At 40.9% G+C, this 16,168-nt stretch overlaps 1 protein-coding gene across 15 annotated transcripts in view; it reads left to right on the top strand.

Annotated features, from left to right (window-relative positions):
• The window catches only part of LOC138757936 (polycomb group RING finger protein 3), a 167,780-nt gene that overhangs the window by 11,719 nt on the left and 139,893 nt on the right, over positions 1–16,168 (top strand). For 5 of the 15 annotated variants that reach the window (XM_069926116.1, XM_069926113.1, XM_069926115.1 and 2 more), the window contains exon 2: positions 12,718–12,862. The exons of 8 other annotated variants lie outside the window; for them this stretch is intronic. The gene's annotated coding sequence lies outside the window, so the exon portion shown is untranslated. The remainder of the gene's footprint in view (positions 1–12,717; positions 12,863–16,168) is intronic. 2 more of the 15 variants (XM_069926109.1, XM_069926104.1) reach the window with 1 other exon arrangement.

The following is a 16,168-nucleotide window of genomic DNA, read 5'->3' as shown; positions in this document are numbered from 1 at the left end:
TGTTTTGTCAACTACGGTTCCATTTTCCTACCACCTTTTCCCTGTCTCAATGGGACAAATGATCCTGAACCTCGGTGCAAGTGGTCCCTAAACATCCTCCACATTACTTCTGTGCTTTCTCCCATCTCTGTCCTCAAGGATCCCCACTACCCATGCCTTGCCCTCTTTACTCTGTTACCATGGGGAAAAAAGTACAGGAGCCTGAAGACGAGCACTCAGTGGCACACAGACAGCTTCTTTCCCCCCGCCGCCCCCCCCCCCCCCCACCCCGACCAACTGCCATCAAATTCCTGAATGATCAGTGAACCAAAGACACTGTCTTACTTTGACATTTCGTGCATTATTTTAATTTATTTTTGACAGGTAGTTATATAAATGTTTGAACTGTGAGGCTGCTGCAAAACAACAAATTTCGTCACCTTTTCATGATAATAAATTCTGATTAACATATGTTCCCAATTTACTCTCCCCAGTTCCTGCCTCATCCCATCATAATTATCTCTTCCCCAATTAAACACTACCATTTTTTGTCATCTTTTATCCTCGTCTATAGATATGCTAAAGTTCCAGAAGTTGTGGCCATGATCACTGAAATGATTCCCCACTGAGAAGTCTGTCACCTGACCAGGTTTATCGCCCAGTGCTAGATCCAGTATGGCCTTTCCTCTAGGCAGCTGGTCCATATACTGTCAGGAATCCTTCTTGGACACATCTTGTGCTTCCTTGTTCTAAATTGCTCCATGGGGAGAAGAATCTTTTCAGCAACTCAAGTCTCCTCAGAATCTTGTAGGTTTCAGTGAATTATCCTCCCATGTTACAACTGTGCAAGACACCAATGAGACAACAAATGCAGTATTGTGTGCGGATCTTATCACCCGCACGTGGGAAGACAACATAAGGGTGCAGGAAAGATTCATGGGTGTATTACTGGCACTGGACAGTTAGAGATACAAGGTAGGCCAAGATTTTTTTGAGATATGTATCAAACATGAGATGTATAGATAGGTAAACAGTCATCGTCTTTTTCACGGTAGGGGAGTTGAAAGTGAGAGGGAACAGAAAAACAGAACATTACAGCACAGTATGGGTCTTTTGACCTACTATGTTGCGCCATTATAAAAAAAACCTACTCCACATCAATCTAACCCTTCCCTCCCTCAGAGCACAACACCCTCAATTTTTCTTTCATCCATGCCTATCTGAGTCTTATAAATGTCCCTATTGTATTAGCCTCCACTACCATCCCCAGCAATGCATTCCAGACACACACTACACTGCATATTTTAAAAAAAAAACACCTCTGACATCTCCCCTAAACTTTCCTGTACTCACCTTAAACAGATGTGCTCTGGTATTGACCATTACTGCTCTGGGGAAAAGGTACTGGCTATCCACCTTATCTGTGCCTCTAATAATCTTGTACCTTTATTAAGTCTTCTCTTATCCTCTGTCACTCCAAAGTAAAAAGCCTCAGCTTACTTAACCTTGCTTCAATTGAGGTAAATCTCCTCTGCATCCTTTTAATGAGGAAACCTGAATTGAACACAATAATCCCTCTTGACTCTTGAACTCAATCCCCCAACTAATGAGGGTAGCATACCATAAGCCTCTTAACCACCCTATCAATGTGCGTGACAACCTTGAGGGATCTTTGAACTTGGTCCTCATCCCTTTGTGGTTCCACATTGTTAAGAATCCCACCATTAGCTACGTACTCTGCCTTCAAGTTCGATCTTACAGAGTGCATCACTTCACACTTTTCCAGATTGAACTCAATCTGCCACTTCTCTGCTCAACTCTATATTCTGTTGTAACCGACAACAGCATTCTACACCATTGACAACATCTCCAACCATCATGTTATCTGAAAATTTATTGACCCACTCCTCCACTTCTTCATTCAAGTCAGTGATAAAAATCACGAAAAACAAGGGTCCCAGAGGCACATCACAAGTCACCACCCTCCAGGCAGAATAGAGTCCATCTACAACCACTCTCTGCCTTCTGTGGGCAAGCCAGTTATGAATTCCTGCAGCCACGTTTCTAGGGGTCCATTGCTTATTAGTTTCTGGATGAAACCATGAGGAATCTTGTTAAACATCTAAAATATGAAACGGCACTGATTTATAACAACTTACAAACAAATAAACAATACATTCACTTGTTTGTTCTAGCACACCATGTCTTTATTAAACACTAGCCACAACAATGCATTCTTTTTCTTTCCAAACACCTCCCAGCTAAACCCATCTGATCTCATTGGACCACTGCCACAAAAGTGATTCTGACATTATCACTCTGTTCCTCCTGCAACTGCCTCCCCTCACCCTCCGAGCCATGCAAGGAGGCAACTGATTGGATCTGTCCCGCTACATAATGGTCTGAAGGGCTGACAGTTCGGCCCCTTCTACAGGCGATGCATGTTACGACTGGCAAGGGTGCAACCAGTCCTCTGATTCTGGGTCTGATGGAAACATGGACTGTCAATGGAAACCATGTCAGCTTTCCTATTCCTGTTGATTACAAAGTCTTTGGGTGGCATCGTAAGACCAGAAAAGGACCATCATAAAGGGTTGAAGTGGTTTGCCAACAGCATCATGTCGAAGAAACACATGTGTACAGTGTTGTAAACCTTTTAGCACATACACTGCAGGTGACACTTTCCGCATTAGAGTAGTTTTGAGTAATCTCGTGTTTTCCCAAAGATGATCAATTTAATTAGCTGGATCAAAGAGCATTGTGTTTGAACTTGGATTCACAAGCTCACCTGGCAAGGTTAACATAGTGCCAAATATCCAAGATGCCAGGAAACCATGGATAAACGTTCGCTTCATGTAGATGCATCACCACCTGCTGTCAATGATGTCTTCAATTGCCGATGGAATTGCTCAACGAGGCTGTTGGCCTGCAGATGATAAGCTGTAGTTCAAATACGGGTAGTGCCCAGAAGATCAATGAGAGCTCAGAACAATGCCGAGTCGAATGGAGACCCTCGATCCATTGTAATAGTGACTGGAACACTGAAGGATGGAATCCACGAAAGCCCTAGCAACTGTCTCCGCAGAGATGTCAGTGAAAGGAATGGCCTCTTGCCACTTGGTAGTCTTCACGCATGAGCAGATAAGTATATCCCTGAGATGGTGGAAGTGGGCCTCCCTAGGTGCACTTGCTGGAAACGGGAATCCAGAGCAACAAAATCCCCAGTCTTGGTGTGTCTGGAGACTTTAGAGCATTGACATGGCAAGTAGATCCTTGCCATAATGCAACATCCTGTTTAACATGAGGCCAGGTAAAGCACTCTGTAACTACTTTGATTGATGCTCTTTTACCAGAATGTGATAGATTGTGGAGAGACATCTCATAACTGCCAGCACAAAAGGCCTAGGCCTTCATGTAGCAAATCTTGAAGATGGAGACCAGAGTTGATCTGGTGATACCAAATTAGATCAGAATTGGTGTGCTGTGCATGAGCCATGCCGGTGAAATTGATGGTGGTAGTTGATTGGAAGCTGTCATTGTCATGCCTGGATAAGGGATAGGCCACGGCATTCACTTTTCCTCGGATGTGCCATATGTACAATGAAAATTGTTAGATGAAATCCAGGTGCCGAATTTCTCTGGGCAAGTAGAGATGTGTGCTTCTAAGTGCAAGAGACTTGTAGTCTGTATAAATGGTAAAAGGATGACCTTTCAATAAAAAGTGGAAATGTTTCCCTGTGAGATAGGTGGCCAAGAGTCCTCGACCAAACATCCTGTAATTTGCCTGAGCCAGTGACAGCTTGGCTGAAACAAAAGGCCAGAGGTTCCCATTGCTAACGGACACATTGTTCTAATACTGCTCTCACAGCACTGATAGATGCATCTGTGGTAAGAGAGAACAAGGCGTTGGGCTTCTGTTGTACAAGAATCATGGGACTCACAAGTGAATACTTTACATTGCTGAAAGCTCACATGGCATCATCTCCCAAATTTAATGGCCTTTTGGACACAGGCTTATCGGATCCTTTTAGTTGTGCAGTAAGGGGTAATAGAGGTGCTGCAGCATTCGGCAGGAATTGGTGATAAAAATTCATCATGACTATAAAACATGGCAATTGGCCAAACATGACAGGTGTAGGAAATTCTCAATCTCTTGCATTTTTGATTCATCAGGCAAAATATTATGTTCTCGACCACCATGATTCCAACCAGGTCGACGGAAGGAATTCCATTGCAAGCCCAAAGCCTGGACCTGTGTAGTCAGTGCTGCCTCTTGCTGTTCCTATGCAATTTTCTTCAATCGAGAAGGTGCTGGTGCTTCACAAGGCGCAGTAAGCAGTCGTTCCAGTTCCATTCCCCTGCTGACTAGGGGAATAAAATAATCCTCTCTTCAATGCAGAGGTCGTGGATATAACAAGATCGACATGATCTTCCTACTGATCGTGAGTGGACATTCAAAAGACACTCACCAAATGCCCTTGAACATGATGAGGTAAACATTGAAGGAACGTCTGTTTCCAAAAATTTCCTTCAACAGGGTCTGTTTCAATTAGCCTGCGCCACCTCCTCAACATCTGTGATGGTTCCTGTCACCTAGGCAATTAGCTCGTAATTGGGCAATACAAGTCTCCCTAGACGGCTGAGTACACTACATAATAGCTGATTTAAGCTTGTTATATGGGAGGTTACCATCTGAATCAACCAAGACATCCTCCACTTCACAGGCAATCTGCTTTGGAAGACGCTCCACAAGTGAACTGCACTTCATCTTCAGACTCCTTGCTCTGAGGACATAGAAGTGTGCTTCAAGAATCGTGAACCATGCTGGTGCATTATTATTAATGGGGGGGGTCATCTTCAGTTTGACCACCTCAACTACTCCAGTCAGAGGATTATCCTCATCACTATTAACTTTAAATTAGAAGGTACTGTGAACTCACTGGGTCGCCACTTGTAACAGCACTGATTTATAATGCTTACAAACAAATAAAAAATATACTCACTTGTTTCTTCCAGCACACCATGAAATCGACTTTCTTTATTAAACACTAGACCAAACCCCTCTTATCATCGCCACTCGAGTGATCCTGACACTATCACTCTGCTCCTCCTGCAAATGCACATGCACTGCCCTACTTTCATCAATTTCTCTATCACCTTTTTTAATATTTTATTTAATTTTTTTATCCATACATGTAATTAATAAACCATTATACAGAACAATAAATATTTAAATTGAAGAGAATTTCATTCATTATATAACCCTTCCCCTCCCATCCCCCCCTCTCTCTCTCTCTCTCTTTCTCTCTCTCTCTCTCTCTCTCTCTCTCTCTCTCTGTGTAAAAAAAAAGATATATAGTAATATAAAATAAGAAAGATAGGATCATGGATTCCTCAGAGTATCAATTCCCAACACACTGGACTTCAACGAAGTTTCTATGATCAATTTAAGGAAGAAGGTTGACATAGGTCTTAGGCTAGAAGAATATTTCAACGTATTTATACTGAGAATTTGCAAATATGGGCTCCAAATTCGTAAAAATATGGCATATTTGTTTCTCAAGTTGTATGTAATTTTCTCTAAAGGAATACAGCTTTGAATTTCTGTATTTCATCTTCCAATACCTAAATGTGAATCCGATTTCCAAGTCACTGCAATACATTTCCTTGCTTATGCTATTTTTAAAAATTTTGTTTGATAAATTGATAAATTCAATTTAGGTCTTGTTCCTTCTATATTCCCCAATAGGAATAAATCTGGGTTTAATAAAAATGCAGTACCTGTAATTTGTTCTAAAAAGTTCCCTAAATCCACCCAAAAAGGTTTTTACCTTGGACCAAGTTGAATGGAAGAAGGTACCTATCTCTTCCCCACATCTAAAACATTGATCTGACAAATCTGATTTCATTCTATTCAGGTTTTGTGGAGTTAAATATAACTGATGTAAAAAATAATTGTACTGAATTTCTTCTTTTCTTTGGCTTGGCTTCGCGGACGAAGATTTATGGAGGGGGTAAAAAGTCCACGTCAGCTGCAGGCTCGTTTGTGGCTGACCAGTCCGATGCGGGACAGGCAGACACGATTGCAGCGGTTGCAAGGGAAAATTGGTTGGTTGGGGTTGGGTGTTGGGTTTTTCCTCCTTTGCCTTTTGTCAGTGAGGTGGGCTCTGCGGTCTTCTTCAAAGGAGGCTGCTGCCCGCCAAACTGTGAGGCGCCAAGATGCACGGTTTGAGGCGTTATCAGCCCACTGGCGGTGGTCAATGTGGCAGGCACCAAGAGATTTCTTTAGGCAGTCCTTGTACCTTTTCTTTGGTGCACCTCTGTCACGGTGGCCAGTGGAGAGCTCGCCATATAATACGATCTTGGGAAGGCGATGGTCCTCCATTCTGGAGACGTGACCCATCCAGCGCAGCTGGATCTTCAGCAGCGTGGACTTGATGCTGTCGACCTCTGCCATCTCGAGTACCTCGACGTTAGGGGTGTGAGCGCTCCAATGGATGTTGAGGATGGAGCGGAGACAACGCTGGTGGAAGCGTTCTAGGAGCCGTAGGTGGTGCCAGTAGAGGACCCATGATTCGGAGCCGAACAGGAGTGTGGGTATGACAACGGCTCTGTATACGCTTATCTTTGTGAGGTTTTTCAGTTGGTTGTTTTTCCAGACTCTTTTGTGTAGTCTTCCAAAGGCGCTATTTGCCTTGGCGAGTCTGTTGTCTATCTCATTGTCGATCCTTGCATCTGATGAAATGGTGCAGCCGAGATAGGTAAACTGGTTGACCGTTTTGAGTTTTGTGTGCCCGATGGAGATGTGGGGGGGCTGGTAGTCATGGTGGGGAGCTGGCTGATGGAGGACCTCAGTTTTCTTCAGGCTGACTTCCAGGCCAAACATTTTGGCAGTTTCCGCAAAGCAGGACGTCAAGCGCTGAAGAGCTGGCTCTGAATGGGCAACTAAAGCGGCATCATCTGCAAAGAGTAGTTCACGGACAAGTTTCTCTTGTGTCTTGGTGTGAGCTTGCAGGCGCCTCAGATTGAAGAGACTGCCATCCGTGCGGTACCGGATGTAAACAGCGTCTTCATTGTACTGAATTTATACCTGATGTTAATACAGTCTTGACAAAGATCTAACCGTCTTTGGTCATCAATTGTAATATTCAAATCTAACTCCCATTTCTATCTAGATTTATGCACTCCTTGTTTAATAGTTCCTATTTCTATTGAAATACTCAGTTAAGCATCATCATCACATACTCTTCCAGAATCATTTTTAAAGCAATAATTACTGTGATACCAAAAACAGAGATCCTTTGAAACCTTCATCATATAGACCTATTTCATTTTGAATGCAGATTATAAGATTCTTGCTAAAATACTGGCAAACAGGATGACTAAATTACTAACTAAATTACTAAATATGGACCAGACAGGCTTTGTAAGGAAAAAAAGAAACAATCAGCAGACTGCATGGCTAGATTATTTAGTATTTTACATTTAGCATGAAAAATAAAAGATTTAGGTATTGCTGTGGCTTAACATGCAGACAAAGCTTTTGATCGATTGAAATAGGGCTTTTTGTTTAAGGCCTTAGACAAATTTTGGTTTGATCAAACTTTTATAAATTGGATTAAGTGACTATATAATGATCCTAAAGCTATGTAGTAACGAATGGACAAATATCTACTCCATTCCAACTGAAGAGATCAAGTGTACACGGATGCTCTTTATCCCCAACTTTTTTTATACTTGGTATAGAGCCATTAGTGGAAGTAATTAGGAGTGATTTAGAAATTAAGGGATTTAAGGTTGGTCAGGAAGAGCATAAAATTAGTTTATTTGCAGATGATGTTTCAATATATTTGACAGAAGCTGAGACTTCCTTACGAAAATTGCACTTTAATTTGGAAGAATATGGTAAGATCTCTGGTTATAAAATAAATTGGGACAAAATTAAAATTATGCCTTTTACAGAAGGAGACTATAGCCATTGTCAAAGGAACACTCAATTTAGAGATTCGTGTAGATAATAATCAAAAAAAATTATACAAATGTAATTATTTGCCATTACTCAAAAAGGTTGAAGAAGATTTTTTTTTAATGGATGACTTTACCTATAATGTTAATAGGAAGGGTTAATTGTATTAAGATGAATATATTCCAAAGAATTCAGTATATTTTTCAAATCTTACCTATGTTATTGCCATAAAAGTTTTTTCAAGAATTAAATAAACATGAGGGAAATTTATTTGGAAAGGTAAAATGTCAAGAGTTTCTATAGAAAGATTAATGTGGAAATATGAATTGGGAGGTCTTCAACTTAACATTAAGAATTATTATCAAGCAGCTCAAATTAGATTTTTTACTTTTTTTTTTGAAGGAGTTAGAAAAGGCAGCATGGGTTAAAATAGAATTGGGTAAAATACACCTTCTTGAAAAATAGAATTGGATAAAATACATATGGCATGATGTGCCCTTCACAAAGACATACTGACTATGTCTACTGAGATTGCTTCTACAAATTCTTATACATCCTGTCCAATAGTTTGCCCACCACTGACACAAGACTCACTGGTCATTAAATCCCAGGATTCTCCTTATTAAATTTCTTGAACAAGGGAACTACATTTGTCATCCTCCAAGCTTGTGTTGCCAACTTGGTCAATGTGGACAAGGAAGGACAAAGGATCTATTTCCCTGCATAAACCTCTAATTTATGTTTCTAAACTCTAAATATGCTAAATGTCATATTTTAAACCCTGTTTACCTGTGTCCCCATCTTTGTGGATCTATGTACCTGTACTCCAGATCCTATGTTCCTCAACACTCCCCAAGGCCCTACCATTTACTGTGTAACTCCTGTCTCATTTAAACTACCAAAATGCAACATCTGGCACTTGTGAAATGTGGCAGTGAGCCCTTTGTTTTTAGTGAGCTGGATTCTGCAATTTATTTTGTGTTCTTTTATTGTTTTCTGTCCTCTGCTAGTTGGACCAACGCTCATGTTCGTAAGATGGATGCAAGTGTAATGTATGATAAACTTATTAAGGTTAACACTCCTGGTCTTGAAGTGATTGAACCAAAACGATTTGGTGCATTTTGGAAAGTGGAAACTATAGAAATAAAGAAATGAAATTGAACTTCGTAACTTTGTAAAATACAAATGGTTTACAAGTGGGAGTATTTTAGCAGACATTTTCTTCTGGTCATGCTTTCAGTGAATTTACAGCCTCTGTTTAATTTGTTGGAATGATTTTTTTCATATCACATATTGCATTGAAGATATTTTAATTTGTGGTCTTGTGGACAGTGTGGAGGAACAGAGATTTTGGTGTCCAGATCTATAGATCCTTCAATGTTCCCATGCAAATTGGTAGGGTGGTTAAGAAGTCATATGAGCGTTCTTGGGGGATTGAATTCAAGAGCCGTGATGTAATGTTGCAGCTCTATAAAGCTCTCATCAGACCACACCTGGAGTTTGCATTTGGTTCTGGTCACCTCATTATGGGAAGGATGTAGATGCTTGGAGAGAGTGCAGGGGAGATTTACCATGATATTACCTGACTTGGAAAATATGTCATATGAAGGAAGGTCGACAGAGCTGGACCTTGTCTCTTTGGAGTGACTTAGAGGTATAGATGTTTATGAGACCCTTCACTCGGGTGCATAGACAGCACCCTTTTGGGGCAACAATAGCAATGATCAGAAGACACCTGTTTAAGTTGAGTGGAGGAAAGTTTGGGGAAGATGTTTCATAACACAGTGATGGGGGCCTGGAATGTTTTGCTGGGGTTGGTGATGGAGGCTGGTATAATAGGATCATTTAAAAGACTTAGATAGGCACATGGATGTAAGAAAATAGGGTTAAAGATGTGAGGTAGGGAAAAATTAGATTGTTGTAGAGATGGTTTCCAATGTATGACATATTGTTGGCTGAAGAGCCAGTACAGTGAAGTAATGTTCTCTGTCCTATATTCTATCTTATCTGAGGTTACAGCAGGATCCTGATGAACTGGGAAATTGGGTCAAGGAATATAAAATGGGATTTAACTTGGGCTAGAGTTGCATGGAATGAGATCAGTTGGTACAGATCAAAGGCAACATAATTGTGTTAGCATTGAGTTCATTCAGGATAACAACAGTTTTAAAAAAACTCCTTGAATCTGATGGTGTATGTTTACATGTTTCTGAATCATCTTCCTGACTAGGGTGGGGCAGAAAGAGGGTGAAGAGAGTGTGGCTAGGGTGAAATTAATCTTTTAGTATGCTTGCTGCTTTCCCAAGGCAGTCAGAGGTTCAGATGGAGTCGATGTTGGGAAGGGGTGTTTGTGTGGTAAGTGGGCCACATATGAAGCATCCTGACAGAATACTTTCAATGGTGTATCAATACAAATTGAGGATCACGTGCAACATACAAAATGTCCTCAGGCTTCTGATGAACTTGACGCTTTAGTGCGCTTTCTTGGCCATCATGTCAATATGAGTGGACCAGGACATGCCATTGGATATGTTAACTCCTGGAACTTAAAGCAGAAGCTCATAGTTCCTGATAGTGGTGGCATTAATATACAAAGGTGTAAAGGACATCTAGCACAAACCTTCAATCGTCAGGGAACTGAGCACTGCAGAAGTGATGTCATTTTACAGCTGACCAAGATGTTGGTCGAACTGCACTTGGAGATGAGTGCACAGTTATAATCACTTAACCATATGAAAGCTTTCATTAAGCAGGAAAGTGGCACGGTTAGTGTAACAGTTACAGCGACAGCAATCAGGGGTTTGAATTCCACACTTCAAGGAGTTTGTATGTTCTCCCTGTGTCTGCGTGGGTTTACCCCGGGGTTGTACCAGGGTTGTAGGTCAATTGGGTGGCATGGACTCATGGGTCAAAAGGGGCTGTTACTATGCTATTATGTTTAAATTTAAAAAAAAAAGGATTCCCAAGAATGTTACCTGGACTGTCTGGCTTTAATTATAAGGAGAGGCTGGAAGAAACTTGGTACAGAGGCTGAGGGAAGACTTTGTGGATGTATATAAAATCATGATGTGCAGAGATTTAAAAAAAGGGAAATAATCATAGTATTTTCCTCAGGGTTGGAAAATCTAAAACTTAAGAGCATAGATTTAAGGTGAGAGGGGAAAGATTTAAAAAGAACCCAAGGGTCGTCGCCTTCACACAGAATGAGTTGCCAAGAAATGGTAGAGGTGGCTACAATGACAACATTTAAAGGTTATGTACCAGGCAGGTACGTGGTGAGAGAAGGTTTAAAGATATGATGGCTGAATCAGGCAAATAGGACGAGCTTGGGTAGACAGCTTGGTTGGGATGAACCTGTTGGCCCGAAGGGCCAATATCCATGCTGTAAAACTCTAGGACTGGAGTTTTGGTGAAGCTGCACTCTGCAGAAGAACATATACAATTTTTTTTAATATAGAGATACAGAACAGTAACTTTCCCACAAGTCTATGCTGCCCAAATACACCCATGTGACCAATTAACCTGCAAATCGCATAAGTCTTTTGAGCATGGGAGGAAAGCGGAGCATCCAGAGGAAACCCACGCAGATACTGGGAGAATGTACAAACTCCTTACAGTCAGCTCCAGATTCAATCCTGGGTCTTTGGTGCCATAATAGTTACACTATCTGTTACCCTTTAAGTTTCTGAATGTCAAAGGTGGGTTGTTAAATTGAACATAGAAGGGTCAGTACAGCACAGAAACAGGCCTTTTGGCCCATGTGTTTTTGCTGAACACGGTCCAAATCCAACTATGGTCCTTTAATTCCCTTTATGTTCATGTCCATCAAGCAGCAAATACTACCATTGCATCTGATTCCACCACTATTCCCGGCAGCTCATTCAGGTCCCCCGCCACTCTGTAAAATATCTGTCCTGCACATCTCTCTTGTGTTTCCTTTCCCTCACCTTAAAATGTGTGACATTTTTGCCCTGGGGAAAATATTCTGGCTATCCTCCCTATCAGTGCACATGATTTTATGCACCTCATTCAGGTCTCCCCTCAGCCAAGAGAAAGCAACCTAAGTTTGTTCTATCTCTCCCCATAACTCATACCCTCTAAACTCGGGGCAGCATCCTTGCAGCCTCTTCTCTCAGTAAATTTGCAGACTACTTCAAAATTAGTCGTGCTTCGGAGAGTGAAGAAGGATATCTAAGTTTACAGAAGGATCTAGATCAATTGTGAAGGTGGGCAATGAAGTGGCAAATGGAAAGCAACTGACAAATGGGAGGTGAAGTCAAACCAGGACAGGGATTTTATATAGTGCCTTCCTGAGAGGGTTGTGGAACAGAAAGACCCTGGGGGTACAGGTGCAGAGTTCCTTGAAAGTGGCAGCTCCGCTGCACATGGTGATGAACAACGTATTTGGCATATTGGCCTACATTAAATGGCTATCCTGTACAAATTTTGGGATCTCGCCCAGCTGTAGGTAGGAAATCAAGTTGGAAAGGGAGCAGAGGATATTCAAGAGGATGTTGCTGGGTAGGGAGAGGTTGGATAGACATGGTCTTTATTCCCTTGAGCATAGGAGGATGAGGGGGGTGATGATATGGAGGTTTATAAGATCATGAGGGGCATAGATAAAATTAATGCTCAACCATGTTGGCATTCTGGGCTCGAACCATTTGCCTGCATGTGGTTAATATTCTTCAAAGCCTTTCAATATAGATAAATCTGTCCAAATGTGTTTTGAACATTGAAATTGTACCTGATTCTGTACCTTCCTTTGGCAGCTCATTCCAGATAAGACCACCTCCTGAATGAAAAGGTATAAAATTTTGAAAAATGGGAAATGTAACATTCAGAAAGAAGGGGAGACTGAAAGCAGGAAACAAAATGCCAATTTCTTAACATGTGTCACAAGGGAAATATTGAAAGGTAATATTGAAGACATGGCTGCCAGGTATTGAGACAAATTCAAGTCATTAGCAAAATGAATGTAGTTTGTGAAATGGATACCATATTTGAACCCTTTATAGGAATTCTTTAAAACAAGGATAACCAGGAGCTAGTGGATCTAATTTAGTGGAACCATAGAACATGACAGCACAGAAACAGGCTATTCTAGTCTGTACCAAACGAATATTCTGACTAATCCCAATGACCTGCATCCAGTCCATAACCCTACGTACTACGTACCCCTCCCTCTATGTATCAGTCCAAGTTTTTCTTAAATGTTAAGTGCATTCACCACTTCAGTTGGTAGCTCATTGCACACTCTCACTACTCTGAACTAATTCCCCTAATGTACCCCTTAAACTTTATCCCTTTCATCCTTAACCCATGTCATATGGTTTGTGTCTCATCTAACCTCAATGGAAAAAGCCTACTCTATTTATACCCCTCATAATTATGTATACCTCTGTCAAATCTCCTCATTATTCTTAACTTCAGGGAATGAAGTACTAACCACTTTAACCTTTCCCTGTAACTCCCTGTTCCTCAAGTACCTGCTATATCCCAGTAAATCTTCTCTTCACTCTGGATATCTTTTCCTGTGTTAGGTGACCAAAATCTATACTCAATACTCCAAATTTGGCTTTACCAATGTCCTTTCCAATTTTATTATAACATCCCAACTGCTATACTCAAAATTTAGATTTATGAAGGCCAATGTGCCAAAAGGTCTCTTTAAAAACCTATCTACCTTGACACCACTTTCAGGGAATTGTGTATCTCTATTCCCAGATCTTTGTTCTACTGCACTCCTCAGTGCCCTATCATTTACCATGCATGTCCTATCTTGGTTTGTCCTTTCAAAATGAAACACCTTCCACCTGTTTACATTAAATTTCATCTGCCATCTGCAGGACAGCTAGCAAAGCAGCAGAGGGGTGAAAGTTTTGGGCTACTCATTTAAGAAACAATGTGCTGATGTTGAGAGAGTTCAGGAGGTTCATAAGGATTGATTCTTGGAATTAAAGGGTTATCCTATGAGGAGCATGTTTGATAGCTCTTAGCCAGTACTCGTTGGAATTTAAGAGAATGGGGAGGGGGGATCTCATAAGAGCAGAGATGTGCTGTTAATGCTTTATAAAACACTGGTGAAACTTCAGAGTGTTATGAGCAGAAAGGATATGATGATATTAGAGAGAGTTCAGAGGACATTCACAAGGATGATTCCAGGAATGAAAGGGTTATCATTTGAGGAATGTTTGATGGCTCTTGACCTGCACTCTTTGGAATTTAGGAGAACAAAGGGGAGAATCTCATTGAGACATTTTGAATGTTGAAAGGCACAAACGAAGTAGATGTAGAAAGGTTGTTTCCCATGGTGGGAGAGTTTTGGACAAAAGGCTACAACTTCAGGATGGAAGAGCATCCACTGAGAAAAGAGATGAAGAGGAATTTATTTTGCAGAGGATGGTTAATCTATGGAATTTGTTGTCACAAGCAGTTGTGGAGGCCAGGACATTGGGTGTATTTAAAGCAGAGATTAATTAATAGGTTCCTGATTAGCCAGGAGATCAAAGATTATGGGGAAAAGGCTGGGCAGTGGGGTTGAATGGGGAAAAAAGATCAGATCATGATTACTTGGTGGGGCAGACTCCATGGGCTGAATAACCTATTTCTGTTCCTATGTCTTGTGTTCTAACTTACCTACCATTGACATCAGGCTCACCAGCCTATAATTTTGTGGGCTGCTCTCTAATCCTCCAACACCTCACCTGTGGCTAAGGACATTTTAAAGGTTCTCAACCTTTTTCTTTCCACTCACATACCACTTTAAGTAATCCCTTACAAATCACAGAGCACCTATGGCATCGAGAATACTTAAAATGGTATGTGAGTGGAAAGGAAAAGAAACACTGTTTTAAATATATCTGCCAGGTTCCCTGTAATTTCTACATTAACCTCCCTCAATGTCTGAGGGAATACCTTGTCAGGACCTGGGGATTTATTCACCCTCATTTGGTTGAGGACAGCAATCACCTCCTCCTCTTTAATCTGTATAGGTTCCATTACCTCACTACTTGTTTTCCTTACTTCTTGGACTCTGTACCAGTTTCCTGAGTAAATATAAATGCAACAAAAAACATTTAAGATCTCCCACACCTCTTTTGACTCCAGACATAGCCAATTACCCCAATCTTCAAGAGAACCAATTTTGTCTCTTACTATCCTTTTACTCTTAATGTACCTGTTGAAGCCCTTGTGATTTTTTTCTTCATCTTCTGTCAAAGCAACCTTGTGTCTTTTAGCCCTCCTGATTTCTTTTGTTTTTTCTTGCATTTTTATACTCCTCAAAGTACCTCATTGCTCTTTGTTGGCTATTTCTGCTCCACATCACTCTTCTTCTAAGCCAGATTCCAATATTTTTCAAAAAACCATGCCTGTTAACTTTGCCTTTAATTCTGATAGAAGCATATAAACTCTGTACTCTCAAAAATACTTACTGAGCACATCCTTGCCAGAAAACATCTTATCTAGCTCGTTTCCATTTCCTCAAAATTGGCCTTTCTCAAATTTAGAATCTCAATCTGAGGACCATATCTAATCTTAATTCATAATTATCTTGAAATTAATGGCATTCTGATTACTGGACCCAAAAAGTTCTCCTGCACATACCCATCACCTGTCCTGTCTTGTTCAGGAATAGGAAATCTTGAATTGCACTCATTATTTGGTAACTCAATATATTGATTTAGAAAGCTTTCCAGAACAAATTTAACAAACTCTTAAGCATCCAGCCCTTTTACAGTATGCAAGTCCCAGTCATTATGTAGAAAGTTAAAATCACTAATATCACAACTTTGTTCCTGCAGCTGTTTGCTAGCTATCTGCAGATTTGCTTCTCCAATTCTCGCTGTCTATTGGGTCGTCATACCTTTCCTGTTCCTCAACTTCACCCATATAGCTTCAGTGGATGAACTATATGAGAATAGCTGTGATATTTCCCCTGATGAGCAATACCACTCCCCCTTTTATCCCTCTGGGACATTAAGTTGCCAGTCCTGCACCTCCTCCAACCAAGTTTCACTAATGCTCACAATATCATAGTTCCACCTGCCAATCCACACTCTAAACTCGTCTGCCTTTCCGATAGTCCTTGCATCAAAATAGAGACACCTGAGAAGATTATTTCTATATGCAGTCTTAACACCATCTTTTCCCTCCTCCACTCCACAATCTGTTCTTACACTCTGGTCCCCATTCCCCTGCAAATCTAGTTTAAACCCCCTG

Source organism: Narcine bancroftii, chromosome 3, assembly GCF_036971445.1.
Source record: "Narcine bancroftii isolate sNarBan1 chromosome 3, sNarBan1.hap1, whole genome shotgun sequence".
In the NCBI taxonomy this organism is placed as follows: domain Eukaryota; kingdom Metazoa; phylum Chordata; class Chondrichthyes; order Torpediniformes; family Narcinidae; genus Narcine; species Narcine bancroftii.
This window is presented reverse-complemented; position numbering and strand designations above follow the sequence as displayed.